This window comes from Capsicum annuum, unplaced genomic scaffold (genome assembly GCF_002878395.1).
Source record: "Capsicum annuum cultivar UCD-10X-F1 unplaced genomic scaffold, UCD10Xv1.1 ctg5165, whole genome shotgun sequence".
NCBI lineage: Eukaryota > Viridiplantae > Streptophyta > Magnoliopsida > Solanales > Solanaceae > Capsicum > Capsicum annuum.
Window position 1 is genome coordinate 32,155 of NW_025859609.1, and position 10,371 is coordinate 42,525.

Below are 10,371 nucleotides of genomic sequence, written 5' to 3' on the forward strand. Positions count from 1 at the left end.
TAGTTAAAAAACATGATCTTTAGATGGATTCATAGAATGTAAGTATGAAATCCACCTATGCCTTAAAGAATGCATGCAAGGTGTTCGATAAAATGCCTAGTATGTTAGAACTTCATATTTACATGGTTTCATGATATCTAAATAACAAGTTCATGTTAGCCATACACTCCAATATGAATTTCCATGCAAATTATGTGCTGTTATTGTTGTGGTATAAAACATGTATGATAATGGCGATGTAAATTATGCACACAAAATATATCCATGCTTTCCCTACCATGTTTGAGATGTTGAATAAATACATGAAGTATAATATCCTCAAATCATTACAATATGAACTAAACATTATATGTTGCCGTTCCCTTACTCTTGAATGGTTTCCATGCGATTGCTATGAATAGTATATGTTGTCGGAATACCCATGATATTAGAATATGAGATTTATGACTTGATTATAAGCATTCCTATTCATGATAGATATTATGATGACCATGTACTTCATGAAATCCCCCACTCATGTATTATGGATTTTTATTGATGGTCTTGTACTCAAGAAATTCAAGTTGTGTCAGTTTCCTTCCATCGAGTCCTGGGGGTACTTATACCCAAAAAATATAGCTGTGGGCCTAAAGCCATGTCATGTTTTTACGATACTCTCAGTCAAGCCATGATCTATAGAATTCAGTCAGTCATGTAACTCAGGAAAACTCAGAAATCTCAGTAATCTCAGTAGTTCAGTAATCTCAGTAGTCTCAGTACTCAGTAACCTCAGCAACCTTAGTATTCACAGTCAATCTCAGTAACTTCAGTACTCTCAACCACTCCTTAGAACTCAGTACATTCCGTCAGTCATTGGAATCCAATAAACTTAGTTTAGCTCTTTTAAGCAATACCACTAGTATTAGTCCAGTTAATCAGTATCGGTTTAGCTAATCAGTTCAGTTCAGTTATTCAGTTAGCTTAGTTATTCAGTTCAGTGTCCTTTAGATAGGAGTAGAAGTTAGCACCGAGTAAACCCAAGGATGGGAACTTACCGCCAGTTCAGGGTTTGATTCTTAGTAGTCATCCTTGTGTTCTAGAACTACGTATCCAGCGTAGGTTAAGACATCTTAACCCGTCAGATTAGGGTTGATGAGGTGGTTTAACCCATTAGTTTAGGGTTCCTACCGTTCTCATTGAGTACCTGCCGGTATAGGGTTCTTACAGCTGTCCTTACCAGTAGTGCGGTATTGACACCCCTCTAATTGGGGACAGAGATTGGACCCTAGCTTAGCTATTATAGGATATTTGGGGCATGTCGGTTAGATAACTACTTCCCACAGTTTCAATTATAGATTTCAGGACTGTCAGCTATAGCTACCCAGTCTCAGTAAAACACTCAGATAGTTCTTCAGATTTAGGTATATCAGGACTGTTAGATACAGTCAACTCAGAAATAGAATTAAACTCAGATAGTTTCCTTCAGATTTATAGACTGTCAGATACAATCACTTATACTATCAATCACAACAGTTATTAGAACTCATGCTATCAGTACTTAGCTTCAGGACTGTCAGATATAGTCAATCAGACCAGTTCTTCATAATTTGAACTGTCAGAAATAATCATTCATTTATCAGTAATGCAATATCAGTCTCTTAATATTCAGTAATACAGTATCAGATCCATCACTTATTAGTGATTTACACATCAATATCAGTAAACTCAGTCTTTTAGAATCTCATTATCAGTACACTTATGTTGTCAGTATTCAGACTTAGTAGTCTGTATCTCCACAAGTTTAGTTACCATTATGTATGCATGTATGTACTCTCACATTCATATTAGTCAGTATTGTCCATGCATATAACCCTTTGCATTTAGCCTACCTCACTCGTATACTCAGTATATTCAGACGTACTGACGTATTTGCGCTATGGTGCTTTATCTTATGTTACACCATAGGTTCAGAGGCATAAGCTCCAAATCAGTAGTAAATTCCAGGATCAGCCATCAGAGTTAGACGTGAGTCCTCATCCTTCGAGGATATGATGATTTTATTTCTATTTCAGTTTTCATTTTATTTCAGTAGTTGGAGTTAGTTGGGGACATGTACCATCAACTCCTTATTAAGTTCAGTTATAGGCGTTCGGACTAGATGTCAGATTAGATGTTCAAACTTCAGTATTTATGTTCCTTTTTGGTATTGTTATACCATATTTTTCAAATATGTATTAGTATTGAACCTTATGGCCTTACAATTATGTTTTCGCATATTTTATGAGATATTATACAGTTTACAAGTACAGATATCAGTCATGGGTTAGCTTGTGGTCCTTCGGGGTCATGAGCACCGTGTAGCATTTTGGTTCAGAAAATTGGGGTGTTACACATAAGTGCACTTTCGTCAACTCCATCATCATCATCAGATTCTTCTGAACTTGATCCCCATGCAGCCATCGTAGCAAATAGTTTCTTTCTTTTTGAGTAAGATTTCTCTTTTTCAGCTCTTACATTTTTTTGCTCAATTTTCCATAATGGACAATCCCTGATCATGTGATCTGTATCTTTATACTTGAAACAACCAGTTTGAGACTTATAGTTGGAACAACACCTACTACTCGTTCCTTTCTTATTCTACTACTTTCCTTTCTTAAAATACCTTTTGAAATTCTTGGTAAGCTTTTTATTATCCAGATTTGATTCTATGCTGTCAGACTCTTTCAGTGCTATTGACTTATCCTTAATTCCTTTATTTTTCTCTAAGGTATGCATGTTCTTCTCATATGCGTTTGCAAGAGTTTCCCAAATTTATTTTGCAGTGGTGCAACCTGAGATCCTGTTATATTCATCTGGTCCAAGTCTGCAAATAAGAATATACTTATCTTTTGCATTCTTTCCAAGAATCTTAAATTCGTCCTTATCATACTCACTCTTGTCTTTTAATACATCCTTGTTTTCAGCATCCTTCTTCATGGGGTATTGAGGTCCATCAATAATTCTATTCTAGAGTTTGTAGTCAAGATCCTGAAGAAAATTTTTTATCTTTTCTTCCCATCCTGAGTAGTACTGTCCATTGAACAGTGGAGGCCTATTGATGTCTTGTCCTTCGCAGTAGCCAGTAGGTGGTGCAAAATTCATCATATTTATCTTTGTCTTAGGTGCTAGCCCTTTTTAAGACAATCTTTCTCTGATACCACTTATTTAGAATTCGTGCCCTACTCATTATCTTATTATTGCCTAACTGTTGCTTATCGATGGAACGGGTTGCCTGACGTGTTCCAAGAAAGCAGTAAAACAGAAAGTAAAGAACACAATAATTTTTACGTGAAAAACAGCCGACTCAAAAAGGTGTAAAAAAGCATGACCTACACCTCTACAGGATTTAACCCCAACTTCACTAAATAACTCTGAGCCTTAACAACGACTGATTACAAAACTCTTGTAACCAACAAATAGGAATTATAAACTCTAATCCCTATAACTCAACAATTAGGAATTGTAAACAATTGTAAACTCTAATTCCTTTGACTCAACGAATAGGAATTATAAACTCTAATTCCTAATTATGCACACACCTCCCAAGGTATGCGTTCCCAAAGTCTCTAAGTTTTCCCCAACTCGAATACTAGCTCCTAATTCAGTTTATAAATAATATTACATCAATAGTTCAAACATAATGAAAAACTCTAAAATTCAATGCTAAAACACTTAGCTGAATTCTATACAAAGGACCGGGTTCTTCAATGTGTTTCTTTAGTGATTGAGTAGCACTTCGTGAAGTCAATCTGTCGATTGTGCTTTTCTGCTTTGTAAGTGCGTGTTTTACTCTGAATGATGCATCTTCTATTTAAACACAACCCTCCAAAGAGTTATTTTTTATTTCAAACTCCTCCTTTAATCAGAACTCTTATTACATAGAGTTCTACTTTAAGTGAGACTCCTTCTTCAATTCCAACTCTTGTCTTCTTAGTATTGTAGTCAAACTTCAACTCTTTAAATCAACTTATCTTCAAGTATTTTACTAAACCACAACTTCTTCAATTTCTCACGTGATCAGTAGCTTGAGTATATCAGAATTAGGCTTGCTCATTTATTCCTAACTTTCAGCAATCTTTGTATGCATCTATCAGTAAAACCTGAAACCTGTTTTCCTATGCTTGGACCATGTCAAGTAACATGGTCCATTCATGTATCAGTCATCAAAAACTTCATTGGTCTAACAAATAGTCCTTCAATTTATATGTTTCCTATCTTGCGTAGACATCTTCAATCTGCTGAATCTTTCTTCTTCTACACATAGGACTCTTCAGGATATACTCAGAAGTGAAACTCTTTTTTTCCATAGGACTCCTTTTTCAACTAAACTTGTTTTCCCTTATCATCAAGTGTTTGAATCAAATTCAACTTCTTCAAATTTGTACATATTTATTTCCTTAAGTTTATCAAAATTAACCACTCATCTGGTTCTCGATTTCTTCCACCCTTGTCTTTAATCATCGATGATTTTGCTACAAGTTTCAGCTATATGAGATGGTGTGTATGTGAACCAAGTTGACTGACATGTTTCATATGACATTGTTAGATTGTCAATTATCAAAACTACATCATACCCAACAAACTCTACTAAAAAGTTTACACACTTAACCAACGGAAGAAACAAAATAGTCCCCCAATTTCAATTTATATGTCACACTTCTCATTTTAGTTGGTTTGAAAAGTAAATTGCAGTAACTCTTTAATTCTAACTTTTCACATAAAATATTTAAAACCAAAAGATTAAAAGACATTTCGGTACATTCTATATGCTCTCTCTGTTCCGAGATACTTGTCATAATTTCCCTTTGAGAGTAAACTTTGACCAACATCTTAAGATTATTTTTTCATCATATTGATATGAGATTAGTTTTTGAATATCTAAATTTCAGATTTATATTATCATGTTAATCTAAATTAATTTAGCTTTAAAAATTGATCAAAATGACTTCTGGAAAGTGAAATGTGACAACTACTTTGAAATAGAAAAAGTATATTTCCTTTATTTACTTTTATTGGGCCATGTCAGTCCAAAACTGAGTGGTGTGATATTGTTTGCTTTGGATTTATCCCACACGATTTCTTCCAAAATGTCTCACACACTTAAGATCCTGCATCTTATATGTAACTTCCCAATCCTTTCGGTTACAAATGTGTGATATTTTGTTCACACACCCAATAAATAAATTTCTTAAATTCGGTGTCAATTAAAAACTAAACAAACAAATTAAATTGAAGAGCCTATACAAATCCAACAGCAACACTGGAATTATTGTTACTTTGAAGAATTTACCGGTGGAATAGCGAGTGTGGAAGTTGTTTCATGCTTCAGAATCATCATTTTCTTAATGGTGAAATTATTTATGTTTGGTTGGGATAAATGTATGGAATTAGTTATTCTAAAATTATAATGTTATTTTTATTCCACCTTAATGCTGGAATATTAATATCAAAATAGTTAATTTCGAAATAATAATCCTTGAATAACTTATTTCCAACCAAACAAAATTAGCCTTTTCCATTTAATCTGGGGAAAAGGACATGGATTGACCATTTTGAAAAGAAATGACCAGCCCATGTAAAAGTTGGACAATTGGAGCCAGTTGGCCTAATTTAATTCTGATTTTTAGCCATTTGGCCCGTCAGTCGCATGCAGTCTATACCCAATTGATATACTTTTATACCATATTGATACACTTTTATACTATATTGATACACTTTTATACTACATAGATACACTTTGATATCATATTGATACACTTTTATACAATTACTATATAAAATATATATTTGTATTTGGTATCAAATATTCATGTATTTGATATCAAATATTAAATTTGATGGATAAAAAAGAAGAGCAACAATTACAATATTATAAAATCATATTTGATTGTTAGAAAAACTACACCAATTAGAAGAATAGCTTCTTCTTTTTTTAAAGCTTAAAACTGCATAGTTTATTTTGAAGCTAGCAAACTTTAAAATCTTTATGATTCAGATCAACCATTGAGTAATGGAGTTATAGATAAACAAGAGGATAGCTTAAACGGAATTATTGGATTGTGATATTTGCAGCAAAAAAAATTGAAGATAGTAGCAAAAAAATGGCCTAAATAGCTATATTTTGGAATTTAAAAATCGATGGCAACTCGGCGGTAATTTTTTTAGATGAGTGGCTATTCTTGTCCTTTACCCTTTAATCTGTGAGTTCATACCAAGTTAAAATTTGAGTTACTACATTTAGGGACTGAAATTTATTTATTTTTAATGAAGAAATCCGTGTAGAGTCAATCATTTAAGATTAGTCATAGGCTCATTCATTTTTTTCTTTATAGTTACCCACTTAAATACATCATGGGAAAAGGGTCAAATATGCCCCTAAATTTTACAAAAAGGTCCAAATATGACCTTCGTTACAAGTTTGGTCCATTTATGCCCTTGCTGTTAAAGTTTAGGAGCATATATACCCTTTTGGAAGTTAAATGATGTGCTGAAAATTTATAAGTTTCTTTTTTCTTTTTATTTTTTAATTTTAGTTTCCACATAAGCAAAATAATTGCCACATCGCCAAAAAAACCCACCCAAATCTTGTACAATCTAAACACGACCCATCTATTTGAATCAGCCCATGACCCCGACCCAAGATCCACACCCCTTTTAACCCCGCAATACTAAAAACTGATCAGTGTTGTATGATTAAATTCTCAACTCTTTAGTCAGAAAATCTAGTAAATTCTAAGTAAAAAGCTACCATGAGAGACGGAGGTTTGAGGAAACTCTCTATTCTTTCCTTCTTGCTGCATCTCTCCTCAACTTGCTCTGCCATTAACGTGCTTAGGTCTAGTTTGTTCCATCTCATTCAGCCCACATGTTATGGTTACTGTGGCTGAGAAAGAAATCTAACCTATTGAAGATTATGTGGAGGATATGTAAAAATATTGAGTGGAATACAATAGAAGTAAAGAATGAATGGTAAACTAAGGATGAGAATTTACTTACCTCAAAAGCTTCACTAAGGATGAGAATTTACCTACCTCAAAAGCTTCACACACGCAACAAATTCTTTTCTGGTTTGACAACCAACAATAGTAGTCCTTTTGCAGTTGAAAACTCTCAAGACATAAATCATAGTATTAAAAATTTTAGCCAAGAAGAAAACAAATTGTACTACCTTACTTGAACAGGATCTGTTCTATAGACTCGTACACTGTTCTGAAAGAAAACAAATTGCACTTTAGAATTCAAGTTTAAGGATTTCTTGCTTGACGATTTCTTGCTTGACGATTCTCTTTGACACAATCACATCAAATTACCCGTATGAAATTTTCAAATTTGATTTCTCATTTTACTTGTCTTTTTCCATTAATCAAGAATAGATAAATTTTTTTTCATATTTTACCCTTTGCATTAATCACTTTTTTTAAAATTAAAATGTAAACATCATTTAATAGGGGTATTATGATAAACTAGACATGTTATTAATTATTTTTCTTAATCAATGTGTCATCTCAATTTGGGACGGGTTAATTTGAGATGGAGGAAGTATGAAGTAAAACATCAAAGCCGTGCAAAAGACTAGTTATCTGTTGAAACAGACTGCATATCTGTTGCAACATATGAGTAATCTGTTTGAAACAACACAAATCAACCCCTGCTACAAACCCAACAGATAAATCTTAAATCTTCCTATTGCTAATGGATTCAAAATTATTCCTTAAGTCCAATCGTCGACATGTTTGTTGAGAAAATAATAGACAGAATAAAAATTAAATATGAATTAAAACATCAATGTTGATCTAACATAATTTTATTATTAAACTAAAACAAATAAAAATACATATACATAGACTTAAAAAGAAAGAAACAAAATAATCTAATTATTATTATTATCATCTTCATCATTATTATTACTATCGCCAGCCGACCAATCTTTGACCGACAGAAACAGCGCCCTCCTCATCCTGCGGATCTCCTGCAACATCCTTACTCTGATAGCGGCCAACTCCCACTGTATATCATGAACCTACCTCTACAGTTTTAGTACGACATCTCGTAAAATAGCAACATCCCATATTGGATCAACCATATCTAAAACACGCATAAATTGGCAAAAAATGAAAAAATAAAAGTAAAGAAAAGAATTCGAAAGTAACGTAATACAATGTATATTTACACAAAAATCAAGAAAAAAACTTATCAGGGACAGAAAAAAGATATCAAGTCCTTGAAGAGAAAGTAGTTGAAGGTGTAATATGAAAGACAAGAGTAAGAAATAAATAAATATGTGTAGTAGAATGAACGAGTAAGGAAGGATCTATTTATAGAGGATTGAATTTGAACGAGTTAGGCAAAAAGGTGCGACTGTTCACCTCTATTTATTAATATTGGTTCCGTTTTTATTAAGTTGTGGCAACAGATTATATATCTGTTGCATCAGATAACCCATTTGTGACAACAGACATACCATTTGTTGCAACAAATCTACAATCTGTTGCATCAGATAATATATCTGTTGCAACATATATATTTTTAATAATCATTATATCTTTATCTTTAATCCAAATTTGATGACTTTTTTATTATATAAATTAAAAAAATAGATTCAAAAATAAAAAGGAGCGACTGTTCACCTCCATTTATTAATACTGGTGACTTTTTGATTACTGTGGAAAGTTATGACTTAATTAGTTCTTTTTAGTAACCGTTTTTATTGAGTTGTGGCAACAAATTATATATCTGTTGCATCAGATAACCCATATGTGAAACAAATATACCATTTGTTGCAACAAATCTATAATCTGTTGCATCAGATAATATATCTATTGCAATATATATCTTTTTAATAATCATCATATCTTTATCTTTAATTCAAATTTGGTGACTTTTTATTATATAAATTAAAAAAATAGATTCAAAAACAAAAAATGTGACTGTTCACCTTCATTTATTAATTACATTCAAACTGTTGACTTTTTTATTACTGTGAAAAGTTATGACTTGATAAGTTCTTTTCAGTAATCATTTTTATTGAGTTATGGCAATAGATTATATATTTGTTGCATTAGCTAACCCATCTGTGACACCAGATTACCATTTGTTGCATCAGATAATATATCTGTTGCACATATAAGCTATCATTTTTAGTAATCAACATATCTTTAATCCAAATTTGGTGAATTTTTTATTATATGAATTAAAAAAATAGATTTAAAAATAAATATGTCGAAGAGTCACGATTAGTGTTAAAATTAAATAACCATTCTTTTACAGTTATAAATTGTGTTTATCATTTATTTTCTTAGTTTACGAACCATTTTTCATATTTAAAAAGTCATGACTAAAGACTTTTCACCCTCTCAATAATAATAATAATAACTTTTTTTTGATTAATAATCACTTGTTGCAACATATGATCCATCTATTTAGATAGATCCGATATAAAAAAGGAAAATACATACGCTAAAAGGAAAAACATAACCTATTTATATTACTACTATTATTATTATCATTATTTTTATTATTAGTATTACTATTACTACTTTCATTGTCTGAAGGACAATTTTCATCCAGCAGCAGCAGGACCCTCCTCAGCCTTGCTCTAAAGTCGGCCAAATCCCTCTGGAGTTCATTATATGCCTTCGAAGTTTCCGGAAGGACTCAACATAAATCTTCTTGCACAAATATGGATCAACCATATCTGGAAGTATAGTAGTAGAATGAATGAGTATAGAGGGACCTATTTATAAAGAAAGGGTTAGTAAAAAAGCCACGACTGTTCATCCCTTAATTAAATAAAACTGGCAAATTTTTGAATATGTAAATTAAAAAAACAGATCTAAATAAACATTGTACAATCTTTTGTATTTTGGAAAAAAATAAAATTACTTTAAAATAAACCTAACGGATACGTAATCTGTTGCAAAATACATTCTATCTGTTGGATAATTTACAAAATATTAAAACTGTTGCAACAGATGCATATACCTGTTTGATATTTCCAACAGATAAGTTCTATGTCGCAACAGATTGATCACCTGTCGTAACAAATGTCTATAATTTTTTAACATTTTAAACAGATATGGCATCTATTGCAACTTGTTAGTCATATGTTTATTCAATTTAAGCCATAGATGGGCTAGGAAGAATAAGGTACGTGCATATGGATGGATCCACTTTCATTTGTGGGAGTTAAGTATTAGTGATAAGGTCATCGGGACAACACACACAAAGTACAATGTTTTTCTGAATGCAGTTTTTAGCCGATTAGGCACTAATCATTCAAACAAAATCCTGCATTATACAATTAAGTTTGATGGGTTCGAATTGATAAGGCTGAGGTCCCCATAAAGATGGTGC